Source organism: Mus caroli, unplaced genomic scaffold (genome assembly GCF_978045245.1).
Source record: "Mus caroli unplaced genomic scaffold, Mus_caroli_1 scaffold_3, whole genome shotgun sequence".
NCBI classification, from domain to species: Eukaryota; Metazoa; Chordata; class Mammalia; order Rodentia; family Muridae; genus Mus; species Mus caroli.
In genome coordinates, this window is record NW_028227258.1 from 152,941,270 (window position 1) to 152,960,806 (window position 19,537).

Sequence of the window (19,537 nt, forward strand, 5' to 3'; positions counted from 1 at the left end):
TGACAAGAGGTCAATTGTACTGGCAGGTTTTGTGTGTCAACTTGACACAGCTGGAGTTATCACAGAGAAAGGAGCTTCAGTTGAAGAAATGCCTCCATAAGATCCAACTGTAAGGCATTTTCTCAATTAGTGATCAAGGAGGAAAGGCCCCTTGTGGGTGGGACCATCTCTGGGCTGGTAGTCTTGGTTCTATAAGAGAGCAGGCTGAGCAAGCCAGGGGAAGCAAGCCAGTAAAGAACATCTCTCCATGGCCTCTGCATCAGCTCCTGCTTCCTGACCTGCTTGAGTTCCAGTCCTGGCTTCCTTTGGTGATGAACAGCAGTGTGGAAGTAAAAGCTGAATAAACCCTTTCCTCCCTCCCCCCCCCCCCCCAAAAAAAAAAGAGTACATGGTGCATCACAGGCTATTCATTTGGGGATAGTTGCAGAGCTCATCAGGAGGGTTGTTAAGCAGCTGTCCCCTCCAGGGAACTTTGTTGCTGTTTTCCCTTAATCCCGGGAGTGCATTTTCTTATCTCATCTCACCTTCTTCCCGCACACTGCACTGAGAGGTGGTCAGCTGATCAGGATTGCCCTCTCTTAGACACATAGTCTGGGTACCAGCAAACAGAGAAGCTATAGATCAGACTGTGCTGGTTCCAACCCTTCCCTCCTCTTTACTGCATGTTTTCCTTCCTCTTCTAATTTGCTTACCCAGGTAGACCTGGTGAGCATCTCACCATGGCCACCAGGACAAATGTCTCCAGACAACAGGATTGGGAAGAAAGGGCGAGACACTTTCACTTTTGTTGGTCATTTAATTAGTGAGATTAATTAAAGAAAGTTGAAGAAAATGATGAGTATATTATATAGTAACTTGTGATAGGAAACAGACACCTATGGCCTAGCAATGTAACAGTTGTGTGGTGGCAGGATCCGAATCACCTCTGTAACCCAAGGGACAGTGTAGACCTTGGGAAAAGATGAATTTGGACATTATTGACAGATTTATTGTTGTTGTTGTTGTTGGTTAGCAGGGTAACAGATCCAACAGATGTTTTATCATGTTTAACACAGACTGTGGGTCATACGTAGCTGAGGATAGCTATGAACATAGCCCAGCACAAAATTGTAAATGTACTTAAAACTGCATGGGATTTATATCTTATTGTAACTCAATTGTGTGTTCCTAAGCCCGACTTTTGCAGGTGACATGGCATAATGTCAAGAGGTTGACAGGAATGCTAAACTAAGACATTTCTAAGAGATTTTAATATCTATAGTCACTGTACTCAATTACTAATTTTATAAGTGAGGAAACAGTGCCACAGAGACCAAAGTCACATCTGACTGATGACAAGAACAAGGCCTCTGGGTAAGAAAGCAGGAAGACAATCTATTCAAAACTGCCAAGGGTCATGCTGCCCTAATTTAAAGTCAGTGGCCACAGGGTTGAGTGTCTGAGAATGTGATCAACTACATGCAAAGAGCAATATTGTCAATTTCATGGAGTTTAGCTTAGCACATGCACATGATCTGAAGGGGCACCTGCTTATTTCCTAAAAATGAAAAACACAGGGACTTTTCTGTGTAACAGACATTTTTAACAATGCTTGTTATGAGAAATTATATTAAGTTTTCAATTGTAGAAGGCAGAACCATTTTTCTTTGGCTTGTTTCTTTACTTGACTAGTAACTTAGGTATAGCTAAGAAAGTTTTCCATGTATGTTCAGTGTGGATCATAATTTCTATCAGAGGACAGTGTATTTGATGGCTTAATACATTTAATTCCACAAACAACCTGAAAACAATATAAGAAGGCTTTGCATGTTAGGACTGTTAATTTTTTTTGGTAAGTGACTACGGTAGGACACACAGAACATTTTGTTAAATGATGTATTCTCTCCAAATCTTCAGGGTCTAAGTCCGTGAATCCAACAGACCTCAGGTCAAACATATTTGAAATAAAAATGGCTTCTGCAATGGCACATACCATCCATGAAATCAATACTAGACCAGTATTATTCAAAATTGTTTTGCACAGTATCTATCTATCTATCTATCTATATCTTGCTCCTTAAAGATAGAGTACAATGGCCATTTACATCATTCCATAGTCTTGGGTAATCAATAGATGACTTCCATAGGACAGGGCACGCATAGGTTATGTGCAAATATTATATCCTTTAAAATAAGGGACTTCGACATCTGTAAATTTTATATTCCCAGGGGACCATGGAAGCAATTTACCTGCACACTGAAGGATGACTGCACACCATACAAACATTAGATTAAAGTAGATTAAAAGTTTACTAAGAAGTAGAATAAACATACAAGTATAAATATAACCCATAAAGAGATACAAAGTTAAAGCTATAGAAGAACATAGATTTCTACTGACCACCTTTCATATCTGTCACTAGTGACTTGGTAATGGGCTTTAATAATTTTAAGTAAGGTCTCCAAGCTAGTTTAGAGAAAGGTATGCAGATTACCTGAGGCTGACACATTGGGAGGAGCCCTAAACTTACGCTAATAACTGAACGGTTTTAATCCTCTGTCCCAAAATCCAGAAGGGAACTTTAACTTTTAATTTGTTTGGAGTCTTTGATACTGTTTATGTATGTGTGTGTGTATATATATATATATATATATATATATATATATATATATATATGTGTGTGTGTGTGTATGTATATATATAATATTATGTTATATGTTATATATTATATATGTGTATGTATGTATATATATACACACATACATATATATGTATATGTGTATACACACACATATAAAAATTTTTGTTAAACTATGCATTCTTTGAAGGTACACACTATTTTACTCATCGACAAAACAAATTGCAGAATAGTTCTGGAAAGATCATAAAGCGGTGGCCTAATTAACTAGTTGTCTTTGGTCAGTGTCTTAGTCAGGGTTTCTATTCCTGCACAAACATCATGACCAAGAAGCAAGTTGGGGAGGAAAGGGTTTATTCGGCTTACACTTCCATGCTGCTGTTCATCACCAAAGGAAGTCAGGACTGGAACTCAAACAGGTCAGGGAGCAGGAGCTGATGCAGAGGCCATGGAGGGATGTTCTTTACTGGCTTGCCTCCCCTGGCTTGCTCAGCCTGCTCTCATATAGAACCCAAGACTACCAGCCCAGAGATGGTCCCAATCACAAGGGGCCTTTCCCCCTTGATCACTAATTGAGAAAATGCCTTACAGTTGGATCTCATGGAGGCATTTCCTCAACTGAAGCTCCTTTCTCTGTGATAACTCCAGCTGTGTCAAGTTGACACAAAAATAGCCAGTACAGTCAGTGACTTGAACTCAGTTTCCATTTCAAGTACGTGGGATCACCATGTATGGGCAGGTGTTTCTGTGAGGCATTATCGAAGTGCACAAATACAAGAGAACATTGCTGTTTCTCAGTCAGAGAGGCAGGGTGTGGATAGAAAGTCGACTGAGACAGGCGGAAACAGGAAACATCACATGGGCACAGACGTGATGTAGAGAAGCTGTGAAGGACTTGAGGCAGTGAGGTGGGTCAATGGGAAGAGCTTCACAGCCAAGGTTGCCAAACTTCAGACAATAAAAACACAGGCCAATAAGTTAAGGTTCAAATAAGGCATCACCCAGTGTGTACTCTGTGTTTTTTCTGAAATTCCTCTTTAAGTGTGTGTCTTGGATTTAATAGGCAACCAGAAACAATGCACATGGCCTACAAAGACTGAGCAGTGCTAATCAGCTGTAGTTGCTCAAGCCTTTATCTTAGCTCTCAGGAGCCTGATGGAGGAGGATGGCAGCGTGTTTGAGGCCTGCCTGTGACACTCAGTCTCAACCATCTCCCCTTTCTGCTAAAAGTGACTATGTAGTGTTTAAGAGAACAAAGCAGAGAGGATGTGTTTATTTTTGTTGATATGGGACTTGCTTCTAAAGAGACAATATGGGACCATTTGTGTGTGGGAGTACACAAGAACTGACATTCTCTCTCCCCTTGCACTTTGAAGGGTGGTCTCTGAGCTCTAGGGTAAACCTTTTTATAGGTAGACTCAATTGGGCTTTAAGACTTCTGCGAGAACGTCTTCCTGGGCATTAATTCTGCTCATAGGTATTTGGTCAGAATTTGGACTTTTGCTCCCTTCCTGCATTATGCTTATATGAAGAACAGTATCAGTATTGTGCCAGAGCATCCAAAGATCATGAGTAAGCAGGCAAACTGAAAGAATTTTAAGCCTGGGGATTGAGTCTTTGGAATCTTCTGTGATAGATTTTAAAATAATTATTTTTCATTATATGTGGATGTACATCCTCTCGTACGTACATGTGAGTGCAGGTGGCTGAGGAGGCCAGAAGTGTCAGATCCCCTGGAGTTCTAGACAGTTGTGAGCCCTCTGATGTGGGCACTGAGAAGATCAGTGAGCGTCCTTAATCACTAAGCCAACTCTAGCCCCTGTGAAAGACTTAGAGATGTGTATAGGGTGATAATGTGTCTTGGCCGTAAGTCCTACTTTGCATCCATAGCTCCAGTATATGCCAATTGGTAAGGGCTGTTTTCAGTGTTAAAAACCTCCCAGGTTAGCCTTCATTATCAATTTAGGAGTAGGAAGCCACTATACATACTGGACAGAGTTGTTTTGTAACTCCCTCCCTCCCTCCCTTCCTTCCCTTGTTCCTTCATTCCTTTCATCCTTCCTTCTTTGTGCTCTTGTTCTATGTGAATGCCAGTGTGCACATATCAAGATGTAGACATGGAGTCAGAAGACAGTCTCTTGTGTTGGTCCTTGTTTGAGACAGGATTTCTTAGTTATTTTCCCACTGACTATGCCAGGAGAGCTCGTCTGAATTTATGTGAGATTTCTGTGAATCTCCTATGGTTCCAAAGGAGAACTGGGGTTATAGGAGTGTGCTATTAGGGACTATGGGAATTTGAACTCAGGTCCTTGAACCTGCACAACAAACACATTTATCTACTAAGTCATTTCTCTAGGACTATCTCCGCCAATACTTCTTAATGTGCTTTTGTGAAGGAGACATCAAGAAACAGATACTGGAAGTTCAGGAGGTGATGTGGAGTGGCATGACTTAGAAAGTGTGTAGTGCAAAGGAAACAAAGAGGGCAAACAAACCTTTATGAATGAATTGCTAGAAAATAACTGGGTTTGGGACAAAGGTTTCCAATACCACAGAAGGAAAGGTAAAAGGTCTCTCTGAATAGGGTTCTAAAGAGGAGATTTTTCATGTAAAATGTGACCAAGCTGAGGCTCATAGGGTGGGTCTGATAGGAGAATTCGGTGTGGGTTGATGTACTGGAATACAAATAATTTTATGGTTTAAAAGTAGCAACAAAGGACTTGCCAGCAAATATGAAGTACCATGAGAAATGTGCTCATTTTCTGCTAGTATTACATCCATTCACAATCATGTCTTTTCTTGCATTTTGGAGTCAATGTATGTTAATATTTTTTCCATATCCTAAGACCAGGTAGAGTTGAATGCATCTTTGCAAGAATGTGGGAGTTAATAGGTGATTTCTTATATTCCTTTCCAGCGATGCGTTGGTAAACATTATTAACTACTAATGTTTACAGATAGGTGCATTTGTCTAGTGAATTCATTTAAAATTCAACCCACACAGAGTATAATAATTATATAGTAATAGTCTCTTAGCCTGTGATGTATGGACACTAATTGAACTTTCTTCATTTTTTCCAAATGGCCACAATAAATTGTGAATAATGGTACTAGGTGCTCTCTGTTGAGCACAAACGATGAACTAAGAAAAGCATCGGTAGACCTTTCTTGCTTAAGTATCTCAATAGTGCTGTGAAAGGTCCAAGTTTATAAGGGAAGAAGAGGCTCAGAGGTGTGGAATGCATTCTGCATTTTTGATGGTTGCTAAAGTGGGAGATTTAGTTTTCATATAGGTCTGACTCTCTCCCATCCTTTTAATGTTGGATTCACCTTCTTGTTGATTGTTTCGCAGGTCTCTCTCTCTCTCTCTCTCTCTCTCTCTCTCTCTCTCTCTCTCTCTTTCTGTCTCTGTCTCTGTCTCTCCCACATGTTGGTGTTGAACCAAGTCTGTGTATGCAAGGCAAGAACTTCGCCACTGAGTTTCACCCCGGTCACCTTCCCAGCAAATTGTTATGTGATTTGCTCTAATTTCACTGTCTACATGTTTGCAACAAGAAACTATTGAAGTAAAACTCATAAACTGCTGGTTTCTGACATTTCCTCCCTTACTTCCATACACAAGTCATTGATTACACAGGTATAGATCAGGCCATTCTTCAGTATGCATGGGGGACACGCTTTGGAATCTTCTGCAGACATCAGAATCTGTGGATTCTCAAGCCCCTTAAAGAAAGGGTGTAGTATTTGCCAATTACCTGTGTTTACCTTCATTTCTTTTGTGAGTCTTCCTCCTGGATAAGTTCTAAAGTTTATCTTGCTTTTGAGTTTATAATATGATGACATTTCTCTCTTCTTCTCTTCCCTGCAATCTCTCCCACAAAACTGGCCTTGCTCTGTCAAATTCATAGCTTCTTTTTCACTAATTATTATTGCATGCATATATGTATATATAGTCTATCTGCTCTTACTTATGTGTGTGTGCATTTTTATATACTTGAAACCATGTCTCAATTATTTAAATATCTAGTAATTTAACAATTATGTTAGTTAATATTTGTTATTTGCTATTGTTCAGGAAATATCTATATGAAGTTATGCACATGTTTAATACAAAGACTTTTTGAATATTTTCAATTTGTGATTGAATCTATGGATGCCAGTCATCTATGGATGATTGGATGATTTTGCAGAAAGAAAATACAACACTTTTTGATGTGTAAATTGCCTATGGATAATAAATACTGATATAAAATAGCGGAAACTTCAGGACCATTCCTCAAAAGAATGTATGGATTTAGTGATCAGCCAAGAGTTCATTTTAGATTAAAGCATCATGGAGATTGGTTTACTCTAGAAAACAGCATGAACAGATGAAGATGGCTCCCATTCATCTAAATGTATATACCACAGACTCTGAGCTTTTCTCAAGCTTTCAAATACATTTTAACGATATATGTCTTGTTTTAAGTAGAAAATAATATACATTATTAATGATGTTATACTCCATTATTTTTTAAAGACCCAAACAATTAGAAGTAAATGGCTTAAAAATTTTCAATTTTCCACTTCATTTGGCTTATGTGGGAGTAACCATTAATATGACATTTCATATATCTCATTTTGTTGTTATTTAATTTGGAATTGGCAGCCTTATAGAAATGTCTTCTGGGCAAAATCTCATCTTAGTCCTTACTTTTATCTAATATTCAACGTGAAAAGGAGTAATATGTATTATGCTTCTTGCTAACATATCTTCATATGTTCCAGAACAGAACATTCTGGAAGTGTCACATGTTAACATACTACTTTAGCAGAAACTATCTCCTTTAAAATATTATTTTTAAAAGCTTTTATACTTGTAACTCTAACACTCAGGGTTGTTTTCAGAGGGACAAAGGCAAGTGGATCCACGAAGCCAATTCAGACAGGTAACTGAGACGTATATATGTATAGACATATGTGTGTATATATAATACATACATGTGTATATACACACATATAATATATATGATATATGTATATATCATATACATATATATGATGTATTTAAAAGTGTGAGCTTAGAGCTCAGAATTTGTGATAAATGCTTAGAAGAATGAGTTTTGAGGTTTGGTCTTTTGCTATGTATCCTAATGCTAGATATCTGGTCTCTAGGCGTCGTTGTGCTATGTGACCCTGACCCCCTCCCCAGTTATCCCTAATTGATGAAAAAAGATGGCTATAGTTGGGCAGAGTTGATATAGGTGGGCTTGGGAGCTTCCAGGCTTGGGTTCTGAGGAGGACCATGAGGAAGAGAAGGTGGATAGAGAATGACAAAGCTGCCATGAGGTAGGTGCATCCTGAAGACAGCCTTGAGAGCTGGCTAATTCTAGTTAAATGCTGCCCAGATAGGACATGGCAAATGACAACATGGGGTTATTAGTGGGGAGGTAGATTCTAGTAGTATAGAGGGCAGATACCTGCCCAGCTCTAGTGCTGACTAAGGCTTATTGTAATAATAAAAGTTGTGTGTCTTTTTTCTAGGAAATGAAGGATCAAAAGTAGGGCACCCGCCCCCCACCCCCATTGAGATTAAATGTTTTCAACAACAAATGAGAAAAATGTTTATTTGCTTTTGCTGATTGGGATACTTGTCTGTCCTGGCACACTGGTATTCATTCCCTACCCCATAACTATCATTTTATTGATAAGCTATTTTGCAGTGATTATGGAGCACACAGATGCCACCAGCGTCACTATATGGGTGGCCAGCATTTTATTTTTAATGATAACTTGCCTTCTAAAAATTCAGTTCACAAAAACACGGTAGCTATCAGGCCATTTAATAAAAGTTGAAAGCGGGCGGTGGTGGTGGCACACACCTTTAATCCCAGCACTTGGGAGGCAGAGGCAGGCGGGTTTCTGAGCTCGAGGCCAGCCTGGTCTACAAAGTGAGTTCCAGGACAGCCAGTGCTATACAGAGAAACCCTGTCTCCAAACAAACAACAAACAAACAAAAGTTGAAAGCATAACTTAATAACAGGAAACTGTGCTTTGAGTTAGGGAGAGTCAGAGACCAGAACCTGAATTCCCTGATCTTCACTCTTTGTTCTTGTTGACAGTAAGGGCACAGTTATACAGAGGGCTGGCTGTCCTCTAGGCTGCTCTAGGCTGGCTGGAGAGCACCTTGAGTCACCCTGGGGCAGACCTGGGGCCAGCCTGGGGTCAGCCTGCCTATTTCCTGGCTCTTCCTTGTGTGGGCTTCAGGTGTGAACATGTTGGTTGAGTAGGGAGAGTTTCCTGGCAAGTTCTAAACGCCCATATGGAGTCAACTTGTACTTCTTTAGGAAGGTCTCTGGGGACAGAGGACAAAACAAGGCACTACAGAATGCAAAGTCAAGGTCTCTTGCACACAGTTTATAGCAATTGGATGTCTTGGTTTCTTTCTAATAGGAAGATCAAAATTTTTTGACCATGACTTACAATTAGTGCAAACAGTGATAAACACTGCTTTTTAAAAAGAAGGACTCTGTCATTTCCAGGCAAATGAAGCTTTACTGCTTAACTAGGAATCCTGTTTTCCCAGCAGTCCTTGTAGCTTGTTCCAAAGATATTTTATTTTATTAATTTTCTTTGAGGTGAGGTCTCACTATGTAAAGCTGGCTGGCCTGAATCACTCTGTAGATCAAGCTTGTCTCAGAGATCCACCTCCCTCTGCCTCCAGAGTGCTGGCATTAAAGGTGTGTGCCACCACCACTAACTCTGGAAGATAGACAATGTGACAAGCACTGGCCTCTGCTAGCTGATTCTGGAAAGATCTAGGCTAATAGCCCTGACTGTTAAGAAAGACCACAGTCCTGTTTCTGCCAGCCTGTTCCCTTCCCCACACTCAGGCCTTGTCATAGGTAGGAATCAACTACTTGGCAGTAATTTTTGACTCTTTTAAAATGTTTACATTTTGCATATTTCCACTCCTGCTGCTTCTTTTAACTATACCCTGACATGCTAGTTATGTATTCAGCACTTTTCACAGTGGCCACCACTTCACATTAATTTAGGTTAATTTATTTATTTACTCCACTCAGGTGTGCCATTTTGTCTCAGAACTTATTTATTACTTGTTTACTTATATTTATTTATATTTTAAGGCAGAGAGAGCCTCATGTATCTTAGGCATCCCTTGAATTGGCTTTGTAGCCAACGATAATAGCGAGCCTTTCATCCTCTTGCCTCTGTCTTCCAAATGCCAGGATTATAGGCAAGTGCCACCAAGTACAGTTTCTGTGGTAGTGGGGATGCGATCCACAGCTTAATTTGGGATACGCAAAGACTGTGCTGCTGAGCTACATGTGCAGTCCCTTATTAAGAGGACTTAGAAGCTTCCTGTTGTGTTTTAAAATGAAGTAAACAGGGCTTGAGGATGCCCCAGCAACTGCAGCACCTGCTAAGCAAGCTTGAGGAGCCTCAGCTCTGGCACAGGTAACTCTAACACTCGGGGATGTTGGGAGGGGCAGAGACTGGTGCATCCCTGAAGCCAATGCAGCCAGGGGCAGAGTCCAGCTGATAAGCTTCAGCTTCACTGAGTGGCTCTGTCTCAGAAACAAGTCAGGAAAGGAATCAAGGGAAGATGCTCAACGCTGACTGCTGGCCTCAACATGCATGAGCACACATGTGCATGCATACTGCACATCTAACAAACAGGTGCATATACCACACGGCGTCACACACACAAAGAAGAAGGCTAGTATGAATTTGCTTATCCATGCTTAGTATGTATTTATTCTATATACAACACTAATTTAAATTGGGAGAATTAAAATATTTTATCGATGAACATGTAACTGAACATTTATCACTGAAAAAGAAAACCACGTAACCCCTAGATCTAAAGCCTTATTTTAGTACCTTAGAAAACCACTGATATGACCTAATGTTTCTAGATATTTCTGCTAGGATGACATAATGTTAATTAGGTTAGTGTAAAATTAGAGTCATCCCACTTTCATCCTACCTATCCCTACTCACAGAGACTATGGTCACCAAAGCCAGGGAGGTTTGGGAAGAGTCACATTATGATCAGTCAACGCATTTCCAGTATTCTTTGTAGGTTAAAACTCTCACATCAAACAAAGGGGGCATTTAAGAGAGTCAAAGAAGTATACCCCATTACTGGGTCTTACAAAATTATCTGAAGCCTTTAAATGTTAATTTAGTGGATTCTCAGCTCCAGCAATAACGACAAGGGAAGGGAATGGGCTGCTGTAAATTGGTTCTGATCCAAACTGCAGTAGCAGTAAATTATATCACTTGGGAAACTCATACTGTGTCTCTTGACTTTTTACAGCTCCTGCACTGTTTAATGAAAAATTTGTTCTGCAATCGGGGTGAGGGGAGTTGTCTCTTAAAACTCCCCCAGTAAAAGATATTAAGGTCCACGGAGGTCAAGATGCACTATGATTTAAAGAAATCTTAGAAGCTTAGAATCTTATTTTGCTTATGTGTCAAAATTTTATCACCAAGCCTTATTGTGAGCACTGAAGGTTCTTCCCTTCTTAATCCCTAGATAAATAGTGGCCATGTTTGAATATGAAGAAACAGGCAAGTAAAGGAAGGGTCACAGTAGCTTGTGCTGTGAGCGTCTGCAGCCCCATTTCAACGGATCTCCTCTATCATTCTAAGAACTTCCCAAAGGTCGGTCAATCCATCGTTCTAGAAGTGCTTGCATGCAAGCCTCCACTTGAACTGGTATAAAATGTCAACCAATCTGAATGGCTTTATGTTACTATTTTAGTTCTGAGTATATCTTAAAAAAAATCCATGCCTTGAGATATGCTCTTCAAAGTCACTAAGAAAAAGACAGACAGAAGCAAATCTGCTGAAGACAGACTAACACTTATCTGTTTTTTTTCCTGATAGAAAAAAAAAAAACACTTTGTGATTATCTTCAGTTTGGGGCATTTAATACACAGATTTTTATATGTCTTTATAATTTGAAATCCTTATTTGGAAAATACAATCCATGCTGTTTCCAGGGATGGCGGCACATCACGTTAATCCTAGTGTTCTGGAGGCAGAGGCAGGTAGACTTTTGAGAGTTTGAGGCCAGCCTGGTTCCAAGCCAGCTAAGCAACATAGTAAGATCTGTCTCAACAGCATCAAAACAGACCCATGCCGTGGATACTAGTGTAATATCAACTGTGAATAAAAAAGTGTTTTAACTTGGTATTATTGCCAAATAATATCCCTGATACCTGCACCAAATAGAATTCTTGTCAGGGTAGTTGTATTTAAATTGTAATCCCAGCAGGTGTGCTTACTACTCATTAGCAGAAGGCAAAACCATGCCAGGCATGAGCCACAGGAGCTTCACCCGAGAGCCGCATTTCCTGTTTCTCCAAACGTAAGAGAAAGACTAACGTCTCTACTGACACTGTATAGAATACCCTGTACACAGACTTACTCAGTGTTGTCCAGCAGCTGGATTTCCAAAGCACACTCATCAGAGTTAGTGCTAGTCAGTCACTGACGGTGTGCATTCAGTGTCTATGCAGGTATACTATGTCTATGTGTGCAGTCAGTGTCTATGTCTATTAAGTGTACTATGCTTATGCAAACAGGTGTGCTTAAGCAGCAGTCAGGAAAGATTTGCCTTAAGGAAAGCAAGTCCTATGAGTTACACTTACACTTACACTTTATTGCTAGTTTGTGATTCAAGAGAACACTGAATGCACACATGAACAAGCAGAGAGCATTGATGCAGTCAAAGGTTAGGGCTATCTTGTTTTACAAACCATTTTAGGAATTTTTATTATAAAGTATTATACACTTGGTAATCTGGGGTAGATTGTAAATGTTCTTAGCATATTCATAGAAGGTAAGCATGGGCTCAGGGAAATGCTGCTAAGTCTTTTGTTGTTGTTGTTTGACCATTTCACAGTGTCTAAATATGTTAAAGTATCACATTAAGTCACACATTTCCACATCCATTTTGTTTTCTAATTACAGCTTACTGAAGTTGAGAAAAATACAATTTGAAATTAAAGAAAAGGCCAACTTTGCCTGCAGGTAGGCTTCACATGCTTATAGTACGATAAATGTAAGATGGCTATTCTTCCAACAGCTAACGCTCACCAACATGCCTTTTTAAATGATGCAGATGACGTAGAGAAGACAGTGCTGTGGAGGACTGGATTTGTTTGAAATAATCAGCTATGCAATGCGGGAGAACTGGAATAACTTAGGAGGAGCTCTGCTCGTTAACCTTCAGGATAACCATAAGGATTCCCAAAAGATCACGTTCTTCCCATGGTGTGTGGAGTTTTATGGTTATTGCATTTTGATTGTTCTCTTTTGTTTTGAAGAACTGGTTTCATCCAGTTGGTAAGTACTCACTGCAAAGAATTACTTTCAATGCACTATGTACAGATTACTGACGACAGGGCACTTGGCTTCATGCAGTTGGAATCCTCAGCCATCAGTGACTCATTGCAGTGAACACTTTCAAGTAATGCTATTTGTACAATAAGCTCTATTTTGTGACACACCATGATATACTAAAGCTTCCACGGCTAGACTTCTCTTAATTTTTGTTTTCTATTTTCTTTTGGGGGGAGGTTGCAGGGTGGATGGTGGATATGGAAGAACTGAGAAAGGAGTGGGATTGGGTTATATGATGTGAAATTCTCAAAGAATCAATAAAAAAAAATCACGGGGAAATAAAAATAATCCCCAGACCTAGTGCCCTGAACTTGAAAGCAATAGAGGAAATTCCCTAACGATGTTCTCGCAGCTGAGGAAATCAGACCTGGTACCATCTGTCACCTAGCTAGGCACCTCTCTCTCTTTGGGAGTGGTTGGCAGTGAGGGTGGCAGCAGGAGCTGGTGGAAAACAAACGGGGGGAGATGTAATGAACAGAGCAATGGTAAGCTTTAAAAGGATTCTATGTTCTTAGTTGATATTTGACTTGCCTGTTTTTCTACTTGATTATATGTTTTTGGTGTTGAATATTGATTTCTTTTCTTAGTGGCAGACAGCTGTGGTCAATAAATCTCGAGGGAACTGTCAAGGGAGTCTCTCTATGGGGGGAGGGAGGCTCTGAGGTGAAGGTGAGAGCCTCCCTTGACAGGAGCTCCGGAGGATGGATCCTGACATGACCTGCTCACTGCTGCTTCTTCCCTGCCGTGTCCACGCACACTTACTCTCTCTCCAAGGTCTCCAGTCACAGAGCCTGCCTGACAGTGGCATTTCTCTTTAATTTGTACATGCGTAGAACGGAGTTCCTACTTTTGTGCCGTTTCTGTTGGTATGGATGAATTCCTTGTTGGAGATCGGTAGAATAAGCTGTGAGGTGGAGAGTGTCTTTGGGAGATTTTCATGACTGCAAATTCCTTATCTCCCTACCCCTGTCTTGCTCCCGGGATCAAGCTCTACCACTAGACTACATCTAAAGGTCTGCAGAACTTGAACATATCAAGTCACCTCTCTACATACTACTGGGTGACCTTATAGTTGGTTTTAAAATACTCAATAGATTTTAAAATGGAATGATCTTTCCTTTACATACACTTTGTTTTCTGAAGTAAAAACATCCTTTATCTACCTTATGTTAGGTGAACATAAGGTAGATAACATTTATCTTAATAATAAGTAAACATGTTATAATAAAGAAAATCTTATGAGTTTTATGTTCATATTTATGTCTTAGAATGTTTTCTTCTTTCTGGATCTTTGTGTTTCATAATAGCTGTGTGTGTGATAGTGTGAATGTTATCTAAGGCAACAAATGTTTCAGGAGGCAACCCATATCTCTGATTTCAAGTTGTTAAATTTTCAGGGCAAATCCCACTCTTCCTAAGGCTTCATGAAAAGTCTATTTTTGGCTTCAAATATTGCTCCTCACAGGCAGAAAGTGATCCATAAAACATAAGCCATTTGCATGCCATCTGGAACTCTCTGATAGTCACTCTTACGACATGAAGATTCCCTGCTAGTGTAACTAGATGGAGAGACTGGGGTGGCCTATGGATTTTACTTTATTTGTGGCAGCAAATACTCTGTTCATTGGTTAAAAACACAATAAAAATAGAATTAAGCATTTGATTTGCACATATAAATGTGAATTGAAATTTGGCATGTAATGTGCTATTATCAAAATATCGCCAGTTGGTTATGCAAAAACCCAAGGATACAATGTTTGTTCTTTAGACTATTCACTCTAGATTTATTTATTTACATTTTTCTCAAAAGTAGGGTTTTAATTGGAATATTGCTCACAGTTTTGAAATCCAGCTATGTTATAATTGGTTAAGTAGACAGAAGGTCTATCAAGTAGAATGCGGTGACCATTTGTATATGTAATGTAGCTTCCAAAGCTAAGTGTATGTACTTCATTCAAACGTCAAGGTTCCTATTTCAAAGGTTTTGTAGAATCTTTGGCTTTTCAAGGAAAAACCCCCTTTCCTGGCTTGCTCCTGACCAAGTTGCCCCTTTTCCTCTATTTTGTTTACTAATTTTTTTCTCAACCTTGCATTTTTTTGGGAGTGGAGAGGGTGTCTCTCCTGTAATATATTCATTCTGTATTCCCCTACACGTATTCCTCTGAACATTCGTTCAGTTAACAGATGTCTACAAATGCTTGTCCTTTGGTTGCTGAGCAGGGAGGGGCTGTCATTCACGAGTAAGCAACGGATGCTGAGTTTGTCAGTTGTCCTAGAAACTGAGTTTAGTTGGAGGTTAACGGTCGGTCCAGAGGCCACAAATAGCATGGTGGGGTTGGCTTCTCCTCTTGAAGTTCACTAGCTTTGAATAATGCTAGAAGATGGGTTTTCTGAGACCTTTCCTGTGACCTCCTCTTAGAGCAGACAGCTGATTGTGCCAAGGAAAAAAGAGACATATAAATATTTCTTCTCTTATTTATTTATATGTTCTCTTGCTTCTGCCCTCACTAATAACTAGAGGGAAGCAAATAGTCGTCTAGAGTAATGAAGAAAATATTAACTGGAACTCAAGACTCGTGTTCCAGTTCTGGATCTAACCAATCTTAGATGACATATTATACCTTCTAAAAATGAGTTTGTCAATCTTAGATAACACAAAATGCCTTCTGAACTTGAGTTTGTCAGTCTAAGGTAACATTATACCTTCTGAATGTGAGTTTGTCTACAAATAAGGATCGAATATTATTGCAGTGAATGAGGTGATGTGTTGACAGTGAACTGTTGACATATTACTAATAAAAACTAACCATCAACAAGTTGTTCTTTATTTTTTGACACTTTAAAGGGCTATACCTAAATGTGCTGGCTGGTTTTATGTCAATTTGCCACAAGCTCGAATCATTTGGGAGGAAACCTCAATTGAGAAAATGTCTCTATCAGATTGGTTTGTGGACAAGCCTGGGGGAGTACTTTCCCAATTAAGGATTGATGTGGGTCATCTCACTATGGGTTGTGAACCCCCTGGATGGGAGGTTTCTGATGATCTAAGAAGGCAGGCTCAGCAAGCCATGAGAAACAAGCCAGTCAACAACACTCATGGTCCTTCATCAGCTCCTGCCTCCAAGTTCCTTTCCTGACATCCATCAATGGTCGCTGTGATGTAGAGCTGTAAACAAATGGAACAGACCACGTCTTCCTCAAGATTGTTTGTACTGAGGTGTTTTATTACAGCAATAGAAGAGGATACTAAGGATGTGGAAATCCAATTCTTACAATTCCTATTCTTTAAGAAACATTCTTTCATTACTTTATTAACTCTGCGTGTGTGCTTTGACAGTTTCCTCCCTATATCCTTTCACTGAACTCCTCAATAAACCACTTTTTCTTCCCAACAACACCCTCATTTCATAACTATTTTTTGTTTGTTTGTAGCTCACTATATGCTTCTATAACTTAGTTCACTCTTACCACAAAACTAGCAAATACAATCAGAACCTACATTTTGTTTAAGGAGACTGTAGGTTGCGGTTAACTAAATGGGCTCTGGATCAACATCATTTATTTTAAATTCGGCAGTTACGGTCTTTGGCTTCTCCTCTTCTCACCTGTTAGAATGTAGATGATACTCCTAGTAAGGTTCTTAGTAAAGTCACAGTGATAAACATGCTAAGGATCTGTGCATGTTCACCTAAGTAGTTCTGCAAAGAACATACCTGCTAGAGTGAAGACAAAGTAGAGAGCATGCCTGGCTCCAATTAATACCCAGGCTGACTGGGAAACAAGAGAAAGAAGTGTCTTATGCTGATATAAAAAGGAAAAGCATTCCACATTGCAGAGCCCAGAAGGCAGAGGAGAGGCTGTTCCTGGTGAACACTAAATGATAGGGAAGAGGAAAGGAAAAAAAAGTATAAGGAGACTTTATGGCGAATTGCCAAATTTGTCACAAGATGATCTTGAGTTCACAGGAAGGAAAGAGCAAGGAAAGCTGGCTTGGGGGTGGCGTGGAAAGCTGCCACAGTCTGTTCAGGGAGAGCTACAGCAACTGTGAGAAATCTTCTTTGCCATCTTAGCTAATGATCTTCAGTCTGTGTCTTCATGGTCATAAAGTTTATAAAGTGATCTCACAGAAGAGCATCGTAGCTGTGTGTTTCCTCAGAAGCAATGGCTTCCAGGTTTGATCTTTTTAAATGGGGAGTTTTGACATTGTTACCACCATGAGAGCTGGATACAGGAGCTCAGTGTTCTTTCTCACGTGTCCTGTGTGCCTGTGTGTGTGCACTCATGTAAGTGTGGATGTGAGCATGTCTGTGTGTGAATTTACCTTCTGTAGGCTGTAATACAGCTGACAGCACACACTGCAATTGTTTATTTTGCTCCTTTTATATATCTCATTTCCAGGGAATTTTTGACAAATGTAATCCAGGTCTTTTCAAAATTGCTTAATTCCTCCATGGCAGTCTTCAACTTGTAAAAATTAATTCATCCTAAGTACAGAATTTCATCTTATTTGTTTGACTATCAAATGAAGCATCCTGTGAAGTTTCAGACTCTCCTTGAGGATTTCAAACTCAGGAAAAATGGCTACATCTTTTCAAAGCAACGGGGAGTTCTTTTTTGCAGTAGTTATGAATGACCTTGAGAGGATTTGAACCATAGTTTTGCTCCCATGTGACTCTCCTCCTTTTAATGACTCCTTGATTATGAGAAGGTAGGAGTATATCCTATCATCTGGTTTTATAGTGTGTGAGGTTGACACAGTATTAAGTAGATTGTGAGTAGGTTGCTATAAGCACTATCTAATCTGAAACATACTGTAAATATGAGGGCAGATTTTCTCAGTGTATCTAGAGTTACATCAACCCCTTGTTTAAATATCATGTGTTTTTATATATTGATTTTTTGAGAAATAGCAAGGATTTTAGAAGTTGAAGTGGGGAAGCATGATTAACCGCAAGGAGACTAGGGGCTGGGATGACTGAGCAGGAAAGAGAGCTGGGGTGTAAGGAAACCGATGGATCAATAGTGATTTAAGAAGTGTGTGTGTGTGTGTGTGTGTGTGTGTGTTAATTGACATCTGATGTTGATAAGCTTTCCTGCTACAAGAAGACTCAATTATACTGATGTCACCTACATTGTTCAAGTAGGATGAGATATTAGTGCCAGGAAAATGTGGCAGAAATAATATTACAAAAACACTCTTACTTTAATTATCTTTCTTGCAATAATACTTCGACCCAGATGGAATGCACTTACTATTAAATTCTGGCCTTGCTTGATATGAATTTGTCTTGGAGATTTTACTACTCCAGCTGCTGTATAGGATAGCAATTTCTCTTCTGTTTCAAAAAATTATTGAGCAGTGACCATTTCAGCAGTTGCAAGGACTTTCCAGTAGGTTGTCACTATGTGTGAAATTAACATAAGAAGTGAGATGTTTAATCTTAACATTATTTTTATTTAGTCTTTTCTTGAGTGGCTCAGGGGGTCAGAGAATGTGACTAATTTCTTTTTAAACTGTAAAATGCTAAGTATTCGGTTGCTTACCTAATTTTCTCAGTGAGCAGCACATGACTAGGCATTATTTCCCTATTTTGTAATGGTGAGGATTGTATTACTACTGTAGAATCAATGAGCAATTTGCTCAGGGCTTCTCAGGCTGTGAGCAGAGCAGGGTCAAAGCAGTGCTGTGCAACCTGTGCACCACCCTGCAGCAGCTCTTTCCTACCTGGTCCAGCCCCAGCATGTTTGGGGAACTGAAGTGCTGTGTTTCTGTCCAAGTGTTGTGCTTCTGTTTTGGTTTCTGCAGGGCTTGATGCCTGGCGTGCTGATCTGTTCTCTCTTACTACTTGGAGCTTTGTATTTCTAGTAGCTCTCTGGAAAGCAGTTTTTAAGGAAGCTTTCGGTACACATGGGCCTGGATGTGGGTATTCTCTCTGATTAGGATTTGATCTGACTGCCTCAGAGGTAGAGCAAGATGATGCCTGCAGGGAACAGTGAGACAGAAGATGGAGCAGTGGAGGTCTATCTGTTTCTTCTCATCCCTTTCATATTTCCTGCCTGTTCCTTGGGGTTTCTGTATTGGGCCCCGAGATTGTCTCAGATCAGTGAGTGCCCCACCACCGTCCTTCCTCCGGAAAGGCTTAGGTTCGGAAAGGTTAGGTGCAGCAGGATACAGAGGGACCTGTGGGCGAGTTCATTGCTACTTCTCAAGAAGAAGGCTCAAGGCTGCTCAGCAGGGTTCTGATATCCAGCCCTCAACGTAGTCCCTGCTGTTGCTGAAGGGTTCAGTCACCATTTTAGCTCAGTTTTCATTATTTTGAATGTATCTTTCAAAAGCAAATGACTTCAGATTTAGGCTGTGCTTCTTGTTTTCCTTACTTATTTTAAATACAAGCTCACTGGCATTTACCCATGACACACCCTTCCCTCTCCAATCCCCTTAACCAGGTGTGGTAGTCTACACATGTAATCCCAGCAGCTTGAATGACAGGCATATCGAGGTC

The 19,537-nt window shown here is 39.9% G+C and overlaps 1 protein-coding gene and 1 long non-coding RNA gene across 3 annotated transcripts in view; both read right to left on the reverse strand.

Moving 5' to 3' along the window:
* The window catches only part of Stmn2 (stathmin 2), a 47,933-nt gene that overhangs the window by 18,495 nt on the left and 9,901 nt on the right, over positions 1 to 19,537 (reverse strand). The window lies entirely within an intron of this gene.
* LOC147005682 (uncharacterized) lies at positions 15,164 to 19,271 on the reverse strand. Of its 2 annotated transcripts, XR_015046647.1 has the most exons (4): positions 18,760 to 19,271; positions 18,288 to 18,436; positions 16,748 to 16,907; positions 15,164 to 16,200 (listed from the first exon to the last, which is right to left on the reverse strand). It is a non-coding gene; the product is annotated as an uncharacterized LOC147005682 (long non-coding RNA). The 2 variants fall into 2 exon arrangements; XR_015046646.1 differs by having other exon boundaries at positions 16,748 to 18,436.